We start from the raw sequence: 16,899 nt of genomic DNA, 5'->3' as shown, positions 1-16,899 counted from the left end.
ATAGGGCTACACTATTAGACAGTTGTGATCTCTTGTGACAGATGCACAATCACAGCCGGTCTTCCTGGTTATGAAAAGTAGGAACTTCGATATGGAAAGAGAAATAAAAATTCATTCCTGTGTAAGTCTCAATACCGGCATTATTACTGCACGCTTTGGCAAAAGCACAACATAACTCTTAATAGTTTCAAAATATCAAACCTGCAGAATTTAATATGCTTCCAGAGGTGCATATTTATTACCTCTCATAAAATAATCCTTGCTGTGTAAAAATTCATTGTATTTTCTCAACTTCCTGCAGGAGTGAACACTACAGGTTTCCTATAAATTAGGTTTGTAGCTTGACATGTATTTTAAGACTGAAATCTTTAAAAAGTCTCTTTAAGGGATTTGTCTGCACAGCAGTTTGTCCTGTATAACTGGGAGAGGTTAGGAAAAGATCACTTTGTTTTACCCTGCTGTGATACCCCTGTGACTTAATCAGAAATAAAGACAAAGTTCCTCATATGAATGACAATGAGGCCCTGCAAAGAGGGACAGAAATTACCATATTTTTCGCTCTATAGGACGCACCAGACCACAAGACAAACCTAGTTTTTGGAGGAGGAAAACAAGAAAAAAAATATTCTGAATCTCAGAAGCCAGAACAGCAAGAGGGATCGCTGCGCAGTGAAAGCAGCAATCCCTCTTGCTGTTCTGGCTTCTGGGATAGCTGCGCAGCCTGCATTCGCTCCATAAGACGCACACACATTTCCCCTTACTTTTTAGGAAGGAAAAAGTGAGTCTTAGAGAGCAAAAAATACGGTACTATACAGTATTTGTGATGAAAGCCATTTAGTCTCTTTAAGAATATTTTAAATTATATTTGTTATATATTAAAATATTTTATGCTAAAAATTGTATCTGAACTGTTATTAACACATTAATTTCTTTAATTAAAAAAACACCTCCTCAAGTTTTATTTCACAGGTTTATAACATTGGGTATGAAATTTGAACTTCCTTTCTTTTCAACAATACTCTTCATTCCTAATACTCTTTATTCCGATTCCCCCCCTCATTTTAGTAAGTTTCTTGAAACCTTATATTAACTTTACAAAAAATAATAATCCAATTTTCAAAAATATTACTCAAAGTGGTTCATTGGGCCTTCTTCCTGACAACATGCATGGAACTGTAATGTAAATAGATGTAAAATAATACACTATATATCCACAACCAACGCACTATTGTTTCATTAGTGATCTTCAGAATATACCCACAAAAAGCACCAGTATAGATGGGCCCTTCTTCTGCCCCATTTTCTGCCAGATGTATGTGCTCAACAGGACAATCTTAACAATGTTTCCTCAAAAGTAAGTCCTACTGAATTCAGTGGGGATTACTCTCAGGTAAGTAGGGTTACAATTACAGTGGTACCTCGGGTTAAGTACTTAATTCGTTCTGGAGGTCTGTTCTTAACCTGAAACTGTTCTTAACCTGAAGCACCACTTTAGCTAATGGGGCCTCCTGCTGCCACCGTGCTGCTGGAGCACGATTTCTGTTCTTATTCTGAAGCAAAGTTTTTAACCTGAAGCACTATTTCTGGGTTAGCGGAGTCTGTAACCTGAAGCGTATGTAACCTGAAGCGTATGTAACCTGAGGTACCACTGTACAGCCTGTGCTCCTCCATATGTTGTTAGACTCCAACTGCCATGAGCCCTGGTCCCTATGGCCAATGGTAGGGGGTGATGAGATTTGCAACATCAGGAGGACCTCAGTTCAGCTATATCTTCCCTTGCTCCCGCAATAAACCATTTGCTAACAAACTCTGAACAGGACTGGATTGCTCAACAATACAGCTGCGATCAGAAACATAGCTTCTTGAAAACTGTCCCAGAAGAATACTTGTAATTTACTGCAGTTTAACCATTGTTAGGATTGTGCTTTGACTGAAGTCCTATACAATACATGTGAGAGTAAGCGCCCAATAAATTCACAGAATTGCAGAGTTAAAAGGTACCCCCAAAAGCCATCTAGTCCAACCCTTGAAACAAGAATCTCAACTAGTGTATCCATGGCAGAAGGCCATCCAGCCTCTGCTGAAAAACTTCCAAGGAAGTAGAGTCGACAACCTCTGGTCCACTGTTTAAATATCTGTTCTGGGACATTTCCTGGTATTGATGACAAGCTCACCATGGGTAGTTAGTTGCCCATGGGACTTCAAATAAATATTCACAGGACTGGGCTGAAATTTTAAATAATAAATTTATAATTCCCCCAATAATTCCTAAATATCACTGGTACATCTATATTTAATATCCCAATTACAAATACAACAGCTTTCCTAAAAGCCTATATACTTTGATTTTGGGGAGTTTTCAAATATTACTTCAAGCTCTTTAACACAGTTTATATTTTCTCTGAGCCCTTCCTCCCGATGAATACCTTCATAGTATTCTCTTTTGGACTGTAATTAATTGCTGTAGACTTAAATTGAACATGCTCTAAGCCTTCCCCATGGTTTACTGCCATCATTTATCTTGTGCAGATATCGTCAGCGTTCCAAATACCGTCAACTTTATTTATCCCTCTATGCAAATTAAGAAATGTGGACATGTGAGCTCGTGAGTCCTTCCACCCCTCTCTCCTTTTTAAAAACCAACAAAGGATTTAGAAAATGTTGATCAATTATAATCCATATAAGCTCGGGCTGCAATTCCTGGGGATGCTTTTCCTCTTATCCTGCATCTGCGCTCCTTGTGCCTGGCCCACTGCCTTCAACTGCTGCTGCTTATTGTTCAGAATTCCCAAAGTGCAGCTGAACTGTCTTCTGTTGGAGGGGGCACAGGTGGTTGGAAGAAACAGCTTCCCCACCCCCCGCAAATCAAGAGGGGTTGCTCAATGTTCTTCCGATTGTCCCATCACCACAAGCATTTCGGCTTGTCAGGCAGAACGATCCCCCTTCTCTTTCCCTAGTGTGCTGTTCCGAGGGCTCTCCTGGTCCCTCCAGAGCCAACTTGGTGGGTGGCAGGGCTAGCGCAACTCCTTCTGCTCACAGGTGAATTCTGCCCAAGGTTTTCCTGCATATTCCTCCCCTGTCTCTGCACCCATTTTCCTACTCAACACATTGCCCTCCTCCCCATACAGCATACTTACTGGTAGTTAACTATCAGAAGGAGGTGCACATTTGACATCATACCTATTTTGGCCCAGGGGACGTGGGTGGCGCTGTGGGTTAAACCACAGAGCCTAGGACTTGCCGATCAGAAGGTCGGCGGTTCGAATCCCCGCAACGGGGTGAGCTCCCATTGCTCGGTCCCTGCTCCTGCCAACCTAGCAGTTCAAAACACGTTGAAGTGCAAGTAGATAAATAGGTACTGCTCTGGCGGGAAGGTAAACGGTGTTTCCGTGTGCTGCTCTGGTTCGCCAGAAGCGGCTTAGTCATGCTGGCCACATGGACCGGAAGCTGTACGCCGGCTCCGTCGGCCAATAAAGCGAGATGAGCGCCGCAACCCCAGAGTCGGCCACAACTGGACCTAAGGGTCAGGGGTCCCTTTACCTTTACCTATTTTGGCCCTCGGTGCTAAAGCACATGCTTCACATGCAGAAGGTCCCAGGTTCAATCCCTGGCAGCATCTCCAGCTAAAAGGAACAGGTAGCAGGTGATGGGAAGGACCTCTGCCTGAGACTACGAAGAAGAGAAGAAGAGTTTGGATTTGATATCCCACTTTATCACTACCCGAAGGAGTCTCAAAGCGGCTAACATTCTCCTTTCCCTTCCTCCCCCACAACAAACACTCTGCAAGGTGAGTGGGGCTGAGAGACTTCAGAGAAGTGTGACTAGCCCAAGGTCACCCAGCAGCTGCATGTGGAGGAGCGGAGAACCGAACCCGGTTCCCCAGATTACGAATCTACTGCTCTTAACCACTACACCACACTGGCCAAGCACCAGAAACTTATTCAGCTGACGTTATGAACAAGTTCATCTAAGTAATAAGGCTGGTTTGCCAGGGCCCTTGGCAGTTCCCCCTTGGCATTGACAAGTGGTGGTAGCAGCAACAGGAACTTTCCCAAGTGGCAATGCTAGAAGTAGAGGAACGAGCAAAGTCGCCCCAAGGCAGCAGCTCTCATCCACCTTACGTTGAGGCAGGTGGCACCAGCCCAACAGCAGTTTCTAAAAGGGTGGCAATCTTTTAAGGTGCCACAAAATGCTCTGTTGTTTGGAGTATTGCCCAGTGAATTTGTGGGTCAGGTAAACTTTGAACCAGGGACTCTCAGATTCACAGATCATTTTCCTGGTCACTACTCTAGTGTAATGCAGCAAGGGAGGGTGGAATCATGACCAATGACCATAGCTGTCAACTTTTCCCTTTTCCCTTTTCGGAATAAGGGAATTTCCCTTTAAAAAAGGAAAAAGTTGACAGCTATGCCAATGACATTTGGGGTTACTACAAAGATTGCCAAGACAAACCCACTGGCTGCAGATCAAGGCCTTTGAGCGTGCTCTGCTTTACACACAAACTCCCCATTTGGTCAGAAAGCAGGCCTGGCGAAGAGAATAGAGAGCTTCACCAGATCAAGCACCTCCCCAAGTGTCAAAGTGTGACTGTAACTAGATCTAAAAGGGAAAGGGGAGGAGGAGCATTATAAAAAGGCTTTTGCTCATCAGACACAATAGGGCCCTTGTACTCTAATGTGGCTGCAATCGGGGTTTCTGCTGTAGAGACACAGCTGAGCCAGAGAAACCCATCCCCCCTTCTCCCTACCTTCAAGCAATGACATCTTTAGTGTTAACAGCTCTGTTGCTGTGGCAACCAGACTGCTTTTGACAAAGCCACATTGACTGAAAGCAACATGTGGGAAACTGGAATCGCTAAAGCCCTGTGAGAAATGGATTCTAAAAGAAAAATTAGAATTGAAATTTTGGGGGTGGTTAAAACACAAACACACAACAGCTCAGTCGGTAGAGCATGAGGCTCTTAATCTCAGGGCCACAGGTTCGAGACCCAACATTGGGCAAAAGACTTCTGCACTGCAGGGGGGTGGACTAGATGGCCCTTGTGGTCCCTTCTAACTCTATGATTCTTTGCAGCATGCATGAGAGGGGACCATCTGTGCACCATCCAGAAGATAGAATTAATTCTAGTAATATTTTGAACAAGTTCAGAACAGGCCCCATAGTGCCAGCACTAAGATGATCTCTTGCATCTTTTGGGTCTGGGTAGGTAGCATAGCATAAGTGTCTATCACTAGCTGTTTATGCCAAAACATCTTCTTGTGTCAGCTATGCCTGGGGGGAACTGGTGAGCTGGGATCATAATTCCTCTTGCCAGTAATAGCCAACCCACTGTTTTCCAGAGTTTTAATGTGTCATTTGTTTCATTCATGCCGTTCATAATTTCACTATAATATGGGTTAAGACTCATTGGGATGATACAAGAACATTATCTGGTCAGATGAATTTTAATTCCAAAAGATTACTGGATGACCAATATTTAATATTCTTATTCCAAATATAAGAAATTACCTACAAGAATATGGTTAGCCACAGAGTGATTTGTTTTGAGCCACTTTCCTTTTCATATTATTTTGGTAAAGAGCAATGAATTCAGAGGTGCACAGCATTATAGCTGCAAAGAAAAGTCTTGACTCACAATTCACCAGTGAGCAAAAAAATATCAGGAGCTTTTTTAGCTCCTCCAAGAGTAGTGTCCGTTCTTTTTTCGTATTTTAAACAGTACACACTAATGTTCATCTTTATCCCTGGATAAATGTAAACCAAAGATTAAAAATGACTCAAATGTCAAGCCCTGAATTCTCTCTCATGAATATCTTGAAATATGGACTCAGAAGAAATCATATTTCTCGGGGGAAGCTTGAAACTATCAGGCAGAGTTTAAAGGTGATGACTATGAACTTGCTCCAGCTATCCTGGATTTGAATCAGCTCTCTGGAAGTTAGGAACCCCCACCCCTTCTATTTCTGAACTATAGATATATTCTGTGGATTAGTCAGACAATGAACAAGAGAGGCCCTCTTTAATTAGATATTCTTGCCTTGCTTCCATTCCAAGGTAACTAATTGTGTAAATTATAGCAGAGGTTTCATCTTGAATATGTAAGGTAGAAACTCATTGCAAGCAAGCATCTTGGAAGTGACTGAGGTAGCAAGCATGTGCTATTTAAAATGCTCAAGTATTGCATATCCATTTAAACAAGGGCTGTTAATTCTGTATAATCAACAACTACAGAAGGGAAATGTATCAGGTACGCCATATTTATGGAAAGGGATTCAGAGGAGATATGGCTAGCTCGCATAATACTATTCATTGTTGCTTTAAATGTAACACTTTCAAATTGGTTTGTGGGCATTCTGCCACAGCAGTTTTTAAAAACAAATATTACATATATATTTGCCACTTCTTGTTATCTCTCCCTAAGCATAATTTGTTTAACATCCCTGCATGAGCTGCCACATTGTAAAGAGTCATATTATAGGAAGTGCAGAGCTAATTTGCATGCTGAACTACGCTTCTTTCCCTCTGCATTTACAATGTATTAAAATGCAAGAGAGTTATAGCTTAATCTCATTGAGAAAGCTTTGAATCATCTTAAACACTTAGGATGTCTTGTATAAAATACCACCAGCCAGATAATTTGTGTGCTTCCATAGAGAAAGGCAGCACCCCAGGTTTCTACTGATTACAAAAAGGAAGGAGTTCTCATTATTTTCCAACTCATTAAAGAGGCCATCTACTCTATTCCATCTTCATTGGATGAAACACAGCTTGCAGTGGATCTAGAACCAGGAAATGTAGCCAGTAAGGGCTGGTTGAAACATCCCATCCCAACACATCACTGCCAGTGTTCCATGCATAATGCTTAAAATGACATGATCCGATATCCTATGTGTGAGGAGTGTCTGACCACAGGCATTTTACATCCCCGGCAGTGGTTACTTTGGTGTTCAGACAACGCATATATACAGGCTCTTTCAATGGTGGAGAGCATTCTACCACACTGAGATAGTTCAGTTGGTAGACTCATAATCTCAGAGTTGTGGGTTTCAGCCCCATGCTGCGCAAAAGATGCCTGCATTGAAAGAGATTGAACTAGATGGCCCTCATGGTTCCTTCCAACTCCACAATTCTATGATTCATAAAACTATAACCTGTGGCCACCCAATGACGCTGAATGATACAAAATTCAGGGCAGGCAAAAGGAAAGTAGCTTTTCAAACAGCACCTAATTGCTATGGAATTTGCTCCCATAGGAGGTAGTGACAACCACCAGTTTGGATGCCTTTTTATTTTTAAGGGGATTAGACAAATTCATGGAATATAAAGCCATCAATGGCTACTAGGCATGCTGCCACAGGCTTTCCACCACATGCATCTGGTTGGCCACTATGGAAACAGGATGCTGGACTAGATGTTCTTATGGTAGAGCTCTAACTGTGGACACCCTCTTCAAAGAAGTTTGGCTGGTGTCAGCATAAAACTTGCTTATTTTCCCAAGCATTGAAGCATTGGCAGTTTATGGAAGTATCCACAGCATTGTTGGTTCTCCAACCTTGTTTGCGTATTTGTTTTAATTTCACTTCCCATGTATTACTATGATTTAATGCATAGAACATTTGTAAACCACCCCAGGGCCAAGATAGACGATGGACGGAATAAAATGCTCCTTTAAAAATGCCCCATTTGGCTTCTTTTCTACTGTTAAGTATAATCATAAATAATTACAGCAAAACAAACATCATCTAGGCAGACAAGGAATCTTCTGTTGCTTATTGCAACAGATATGCCAACATGAACTCCGTTTTCTGAGTGAAGGTTCTTATGTAGCTAAAAGGGCACCATCTACAAACAAGAGGGAGGAATGAGCAGGTTCGGGGTATCCCCAAGGTTTGCAGAAGAACAGAAAGTCTTTATGGAAAACACACTAAAGGGGTGGGTGGAGGGAGAAGCAAAATGATCATGTTCTGTGGACATGAAATGCTGGGAATGGAATGGAAAACTCTGAACAAGGACATTCCACATTGCAACACTTTGTTGCAAGTTCCACTTGTAACTTGCCCAAAAGTTGGTTGCCAACACCCAGTTATCAGTGATGATAATTTTAGGATTCCAGCTTGTGCAAGTTACAGAGGAAGTATGATTCACTCAGGTTTCCTTTGCTGTTACTTGTCTATAATGTGCGGTGGTGCCTAAAGTCACCTTCTAAAAGTCATAAGTTGCCTGCTAGTTTGATAAGGGAAGTGGCAAAAGGGTTGAGGTTGTTCACTGGTGACTGGTTGCCACTGGGACTCATAGGCAAGGGAAGCAACAGCTGGTGGAGCTATGGTCAATGATAGGCAAAGCCGACCAATCCTAGTTTTCTCCCCATCCTCTCCCCTGATGCATTCTAGAAAGGCAACACTGAGACTAAGAAGGAGGAAGCTAACAATTACTACCTCCCTTGGGTTTATTGTAAGTAAGAAGGCAGTTAAGTGAGGCTGGACTGCCAGAAGACAAAAGTTAGTGGGGCAGTGACCAAATGGACCAACCTCCATAGGCCTGGTCTTTAACCTTCCCCACATACCATACCAAGAAAAACCACAAACATAAGGTGGCGGGGAGAATTAAAACACACCAGCTCCTGCAATTCTTCCCTGAATGAATTACCTTAGGTCTAACACATGAATGAATGATACACACCCAACAAACACATAGTGTGGTGCGATAGTTCAACATCCTATGACAGATCTTCAAATGTGCTGAAGTTGTAGAAAGGTACCTTGATCTTCCTAAGGCTCCAGCTAAGCCGTAAATCTGGATAAACTTGTTTCAGTTTGTTGGCAGATTGGAAAATAACATAATAAAGGGAGCAGCCGCATGGCCTGTTTTACAAAGACACATTATGGTTTATACAGACTCTCTACCTCCCCCAATTCCTGCATTTCCACTTTGATAAATTAGAATCAACTTGCTTGAACTCTCTTAAGCAATTCTTCTTCTTTTTTTTTTTACAAGGCAGCCAACATCATAACTTTAAACATTTAACAATGCAAAACAGTTAATCAGTTAACTTGGGGTTATATCGAATGCTAGTCCTACTCACAGTCAACCCACTGAAATTAATGACCATGACCAACTTAGGTCCATTATTTTCAGTGTGTTTACTCTGAGTAGGACTAGCACCAGGCACAATCCTTCGACTCCAAACTATCTGGTTACTAATAGCTCCATTGGTTAGAGCGCGGTTCTGATACCAGCAAGGTTGCAGTTTCGATCTCCATATGAGACAGCTGCATATTCCTGTATTGCAGTGGGTTGCTCTAGATCAGCCTTTCTCAACCTGTGGGTCCCCAGATGTTGTTGAACTACAACTCCCATCACCCCTAGCTAGCAAGGCCAGAGCTCAGGGATGATGGGAGTTGTAGTTCAACAACATCTGGGGACCCACAGATTGAGAACCGCTGCTCTAGATGATTCTCAGGGTTCCTTACAATTCTATGATTCTAAGGTAATTTAAGCCTCACACCACCATCTGCAAGCACCCACAGCATCACCAGAATGTAGCATAATTAATAACATATCAAAGCCACAGGTTTAGGTGCTGCACCAAAATCATAATGAACTGACATAAGAAATAAGCTTTAACAGAAATGTATGTTGTCAGCCTTTGTAAGATACATTTTTAAAATACACCTAGGTAACTCCCCTGGAAGCCTTGTAAAGACTGGGATTTACTACATTAATCTCTCTATGGGAATTATCACCTAGCTGTAAGAGACATGTTTAGCATAATGAGAAATGAGGAGTGTTTTGCAAATGATACACTATAGGAAACAAGCATTTCTTACACATATATTATTTCCTTGCAGCCAGACTCTTAATGTGCATTTGTAGCCTTTAGTAGATTGCCTGGGATCTTGGACAGGGCATAGAAGAGTTCAGTCAATCAGGGTTAGTCACACTACACTTCCTCCGCCATTTAAACTGGATTTCACCATGTTCACACCCATATGAAAGCTGTGGGAAGTTTTGTACTGTTAAGCATTTGAAATGTTTCACTCTAGATTTGACTGTTATTCCTCTGGCAGGAGAGGCCATGCGGATCAGTATCAGACCAGCTATAACAAAATTTCTTGTTCTGCAACAAGTCATTAGCTCACAATATATTAGCTCCCTGAAAGGAAGAGTTTTGATCCCTCATAATCAAAGGAGACTTCAAATATTCCATGAAACTACTGTTGAACTCATTATCGAGGGGCTGACTTCACCTGTACTAATCATTATTAGTGCCAAAATATGACCTTTTTTAAAGAAATGCTTATCCATATTTTATTTCTTAGGTGTCTAACCATCAATTAATATTGAGCAAAGCTAAATAAAAACATATGAATATATTCTTCAAAGGAGCTATTTCAAGATCTGCAATATAGCTTCCTGCAATACATATTGCTGAGTCTCTAACCTCTGCAATATGCTACTTTCATGTGACCTGGAGTAATAGTTTGAATTCATTGATAATTAAAAAGGGGATTGCCTATTATGTGTATGATTCAGTATAATGATTTGTTTTTCTTTCCTGCAAATCAAATCCTTTAATGTTGCTTTAGGGAACCACTGACAGGGCTAAAAATGCAACTGTTTGCTTCGTCCCAACAAATAATGTCATTTGGAGCAATAGAAAGACCCACTGCCCCAGCTTGCTAAATCTGGTTAATATGTCCCTTTGATTATTTATATTATTTTATCAAAACTAATAAGGGGGACCCCCTGCACACCATGCAATGAAATGCACCGTAGTCTAATGCACCTCTCCCTCAATCATTAAATACTGTGAATTATAATTCAGTGTATTCAGTATCTGATAGACATTGTATTTTCCAAATAAGGAGAGAGTGGGAAAAGAAGGAGATTTTATGTGCACACAAAAGCAGCCTGCTCTGAGCTGTCACTGAGTCATGTTAAAGCAGTTAACAGGAAGAGGCCACATAAGAAGCAGTATGAGCCCTTGGCCATCATGTTGGCCTGGATGGCATGAACTAGCCATGCTTATCCTTCTGTCCTTTTAATTCCATGCATTCCTTCCACTTGGAAATGCTGCCCTTAAGTAGTTTGGCTTACGAGCAAGAAAACCAGTTTGGGTTTTCTAGACTAAGCCAGCAGTGTGTGTGGCATTTCATTCGAAGGGAAACAAAGTTGACAGCACTTCTAAGAAGTGCATAGATAATTGCTATGCCAAGCGGGGCAAATCAAACCACTTAACACTTTAGGAAAATAACCAAAGCCACAGTTAAAGCTCCTGCAATGTCTTTGGGGAAGCCACATTTTATATTCCCAGACTAAAATTATTAGTGAGCATTTTGAAAAGGTTCCTCTAACAGGAACTATACGAAACAACATGGACCTCTCAATCACAATGTGCAGTGGTTGAGTGACATATGGCTCTGTGGTTGTGTGTTTCAGTCCATTAAAAACCTTTTGCATCAAGTACTTAAGTAAAAACAATAAAAATCTTTCTATTGAATAGTCTGTCCAGATACAGACTGTTCTGATTTGGTTCCCACAGTGAAAGAAAGCTTTTTGGCAAAGGGAAGCCATCTGCCAAGTCCAGAAAAGCCTTGATGGGGAGAGTTTGGTGATGTTGGAAGCCTACTGTGAAACAGCATTCCCAGCAACAGAAACCACCTTGGATCTCAGAGCACTGGTGCAGATTATCTGGTTGTGTGTGCCCATGTATCTCTGCAAATAATGGATTTCCCCCACTCCTACTTTCTGAATACAAAGATGAAAACACAAAATGAAAGCATTTGTATTTTATTGTGTATTGAGTGTTCCTTCCTACTTATAATTATCTGGGATTGTTTAGATGAGCTCAAATGACAGTGCTGGGACTATTTTAAAGTTGTGATTTTTAAAAAAAGAATATAATTGCATATATAATCCTTTCAAGAGGGTGTGAATAAGACATTGAGAAAGGCTACTTGCTCTCCCAGCAATGCCATTCCTCTTGGCTTCTCTTTTTAGTCATTAAAGATTGAAATTTAGTAGGTCTAGACAAGTCATTTTGTGACCCTGGCCAGAACCCAAGGTCAGCAAGGTCCCACATCTGCTAGGGTGTCACATCCCAGCAGGGAGACCACCGACAACAGCCTCCACCTCTCACTCTGCCCCAGACAATAGTGGTGGTGAGAAAGTGGAGCAGTAGATGCCACACTGCCTGCTTGCTGGGGGCAAGCAAGCAGACAGAAGTTATGATGAGAAAGAGGACCAGCAGCTGCTGCTAAGGGCAGTGAGGAGGCAGATTTACCAAGGAAGTGGGGGGTGGGGGGTGTCTTATTTAGTTTAAAATATCTATCAAACACTAACATTATAAAGTATCAGACTAGTGCACAGAAAACCAAAGATAAGTGCAAAATATACACAAAAATTTATGGTACAACACCAGAAGATGGTCACTGGGCAATAATCTAATATTTCATTCAGAAAAGCTTTAGGTAAATAAAAGGGCCTGGAGCATGCATATGAAAGAGTAGATGGTTGGAATGTGCCTCATCTCGGATGGTAATGAATTCCACATTTAAGGGGCTACAATACTCAAAGCTCTACCAGTGGTGGACTGCAAGACGAACAGTAGGAACTCTTGGAGCCACCAGGAAGTCCTCTACCATGGAACATAGTGGCTAGGGAGGGATGTAAGGGGAGAGGTGGCTTCTTAAGTAGCCTGGACCCCAGTTGTTCAGGGAGTTGAAAATAAGTAACAGCACCTTGAACCTGGCCTGGTAACATATAGGCAGCCACTGCAGCTGGATTGATTAAGGTGTAATGTGTTGATGATAGCATCCTTAAAACAATGTTTTGCACTAATTGCAGCTTCCAGATCAACTTCAAGGGCAGTCACACAGAAATTGCATTGGAGTCAAGCCTTGAGTAGACAAATGCATGGCCACTGTGGCCAGATTATCACTGTCCAAGAACGGCTACAGCTGGGGTTCCAGCTGGAACCAATGGAGCCTTTAGCGACAGAGATGAAACCGAGGAGTACCCCCACAGTATGAACCTGTGTCTTCAAAGGGAGTGCAATACTGTCCAGACAAGGCAAGTGCCAAATTTCCCAGACCTAGGAACCACCCAGTAAGGTCTGCATCTTGCCAGGATTCGGCCTCAGTTTATTGGCCCTTATCCAGCCTGCCACCACATCCAGGCACCAATTCTGGACTTATTCCCAATTCAATTGTTACAGAGAAATAGCGGTGAGTGTCAGCAGCATACTGAAGACATCATGCTCCAAATCTCCCAATGGCTTCATAGATGTTCAATAGCACTGGGAACAAAATAGTGCCCTGTGACATCTCACAATTTAACAGTCAGGGTGCTGACACACAGTCACTCACACTACTCTCTGTAACCAGCCCTACAGGTGAGAGAAGAACCACTGAAAAATGGTGCCTCCAACCCCCAACTCACAGAACTGATCCAGGAGAATACCATGGTCAACAGCATCTGAAGGGCCTTACAAAACCTGGAGTGAACCCTGAATTTCAGCATTCTGTATACTCACAGGGCCAGAGGAAACAACTGCAATTAGGATATGGATTAACAGGATTGTCGTTTGCTCTCCCAACCCTGCTGCTAACTGTAGATAGCAACATTGAGTTGGAGTTAGTGCCATGGAAGCACATTTCTCTTCCAATATTATTGTTGATACACAATTAGAATCAACATCAATATGTATAGACAAGGCTCCCAGGTGTGACAGAAATTGATCAGAAACAAGACCTTTGCTATGCCAAGACAACAGTTTTCAGAAATCATGAGCATCTTAAGTTTTGAATATGCAAAGTGAATGAAAAACCTACAGTGACTAGAATACACATTTTGAAACAAATCTTTTAACATAACCACTATTAAACACACCCAATTGACTTATTCCATGCTAAAGATGCTCTTAATGTCACTTGTGAAAAAATGTCCCCAAAATTCTAGTTTGTTTAACACAGAGAGGGATCTATAACAACTAGTTAGGAGAATGAATGAATATGTGAACGTTTATGGTTAACGGCAAATAAACTGAGGCCAAATAAGAGTATGGGCAATCAGCTTCTTGCTGTAATAAACATAAAGAAAGTAATTGATCAGCATTTCTCTGTGAAAAATAATGATACTATCACGTTTTATATTATATAAAATATGGGAAGGAAGGAGAGGGAGAGGGAGAGAGGATTGAACTACAAATCACTGAAGGGTGCGTGGCAGAAGGAATGTGCTTTGCTTAACACTTAACACACTGTGTGCAGGGAATTGTTTTGTGCGTAGCATCCCATTGTGTAAAACCCTCCCCTCCAGTTCCCTCCCCTCCAGTTGACAGTATGAAGTGGTACAGTTCAGGTACAGAGTTACCTCCTCATCTGCTGTTTTGAGAACCAGGCTTCAGCCTCTCTGTAGAGATCCAGCTCAACAGTCTCTCAACACTGCAATCTTACTCTCAAGGTCCACCGAGCAACAGTACTTATTCCAAATAAGTTTATATGCTACATGGGATCGCAGCCTAAATGTTACAGTTGCATGCAGAGCCTTGCAAACAGAGAAGCATTTCTAATTATGAAATTGTGACTGAATGACCTTGCAAAGAGCCAAAAAATAAACATAGGGCAGGGGTAACCAACATTGCACAAGAACATCTTGATGGCCTCACACTGGCGTATTCATTCAGGTGAAAATAATACTTGTGTCACCCATGCTTGTGTGTTCTTATGCATGTGCTTTCAGCAGAAAGCCCAACTGAGTTCAGCTGGACATGCTTCTTGGTGAAGGTGTCTAAATGGCAATGTTAGTGAACAGACTCACCTTATACATGTTTCCTCAAAAGCAAGACCCACTGTGTTCAAAAGGTCTTATTCCCAAGTATACGATCGAAGCCTTAAATTTGCTTCTTTGGGTACAAAAGCGCAGATTATGTACTACAGATGCCTATACCAATCTGCAGTAGTATTTGTCTGAAGAATGAGGGGCTTTAAAAACATCAAGAAAACACTTATGAAAAGGTGCCTCAGCACGCATGGAGACTTGGTTAACATCTTTCTTTGCACATCAAGTCCAGCCTGCAGCATAATCAGGTAACACAATATTGATGTGACATTCAATTGCATCAACATGCACATACAATGGGCTAAGCGCATATATTAAAAAAGCACATCCATACTACTATACTTGAGACAGATCGTAAGAGATTTACCCTACATGTCTACTGAGGAAAAGGTTTCATTTTTTCAGTGGTGCTTCCTTCCAGGTAGGTGTGCAAAAAACCCAGCAGTTTCAGGCTGCAACCATATTCCAACCTACTAGGGAGTAAGCTGCATTGATCTCAAAGGTAATTCTGAGTAAGGATTGCACTGTGAATATATCCGCTACTTACTCTTGATTTAGCAAAGACAAGGCAGTGCCAAGTATGATGATGTCCTGGTCAAGATGCCCTCCAATGGCCCTTTGGTGACCACCTGACCCAAGCTTACCAAAGGATGGATGGGGAGAAATGACAGAAGAGATGGCAGCCAGCCACAATGAGAGTAGCATAGCTCCTACCACCTGACAATCCCTTAACCCAGTGCTGTAAAGAGAAGCACTTGGCAAGTCAACTCCAGATGGTACTGCCACTGGCACCATCTTCCTAACAGCCAACAGGCTCCTTTCCCACCACCTCATATCCTCCAAAACTTTGCTTGTGGAATATTGGGGACACCTGCAGAGGAGTGTGCAATTTCATGCCTCCCCTCCAGGCCTAGCTAAAAACGTAAGAAGACTCTTATTTGATGAGGCCGATGTCCTACCTAGTCCAGCATTCAGTTCTCACAGCAGCCAACCAGATGGCAAGTGGAAGTCTACAAGCAAGACACGAGCACAACATGCTCTGCCACTCATGAGCACTCTCCCACTCATGATCTGGTATTTAGAGGCATATTGCCTTGGATAAGGGAGAAAACATACAGCTATCATGACTAGGAACCATCAAGGCAAACCAGTATATTCCACTGCAGTTACACTTCTTGTTTGTTTGCTTGCTTACATATATATGGCAACTTAGCCATATAATTTATTCAAGGTTATATCAGGCTGGAGTATACGCCACCCTCTGATTTCATTCTCAGCATCCTTAACTGCCCAGAAGGTTCTGGCCTAGCCTGTTAGTCACGACCTTGTTTTGTCACCAGTGTCAGTTCCATAAGTATAATAAGTGCACCATATAATTGGATGTTTACTCTTTCAATAATTAATGCAACTTAATTATTCTAATCATCATCTGTTGAAAACATTTTTGGCAAATAAAAAACAACAACAAAACTCTGTTAAACATTCCAACAGTGCTCCCCCAAAAGTGCTTTAAAGTATAGCAGTGGATTAACACTCATCCCTGCAGTGGAAATTACCACAATATTAACTATGTATGAAATATATATAGTTATACATCTTGAAGCAGCATTTGTTACACTGCACCAATGAAAAGGACTGTAAGTTCTAACAGAATAAAAATGTAACATGACGTTAAATGAAACAGGGTGCTAATAGACAGGGGTCGTTGAGTCTCAGTACTATTGGTCTTGTTGTCAAATCCACATTAAAGTGTTGTTGGAAATGCATTTTTTTAGTTTCTATCTCAGATCTTTTGCACTGCTAAACTCAGTAACTCAGGCAGTATATTTTCCTGGTTCACCACAGTGTAGCATCATCAGCATTCAAATCACTATCTGACTCACCGGCCGGGCAGGGGGAGGGAATAGAGAGAGAAGAGAAGGAAGCATATTTCAGCCCACGCAAAGGAGCAAAATAATTTTACAATTAATAATTTAAAACACTAATTCAGGGACTACTTCGGAAAGCCTTAAAGGTTTGGAACAACTAGGCCCTCAATAACATAAGGTTTCCATGCAA

At 41.8% G+C, this 16,899-nt stretch overlaps 1 protein-coding gene across 1 annotated transcript in view; it reads right to left on the bottom strand.

The window, feature by feature from the left end:
- MAPKAPK3 (MAPK activated protein kinase 3) overlaps window positions 1-16,899 on the bottom strand; it is a 71,741-nt gene that overhangs the window by 49,539 nt on the left and 5,303 nt on the right. The gene's annotated exons all lie outside the window — the stretch shown is intronic.

Source organism: Podarcis vaucheri, assembly GCF_965113315.1.
Source record: "Podarcis vaucheri genome assembly, chromosome: 2".
Lineage (NCBI taxonomy): Eukaryota > Metazoa > Chordata > Lepidosauria > Squamata > Lacertidae > Podarcis > Podarcis vaucheri.
Note: the sequence above shows the minus strand (reverse complement) of the source record. Positions and strands in the feature narration are given on the sequence as shown.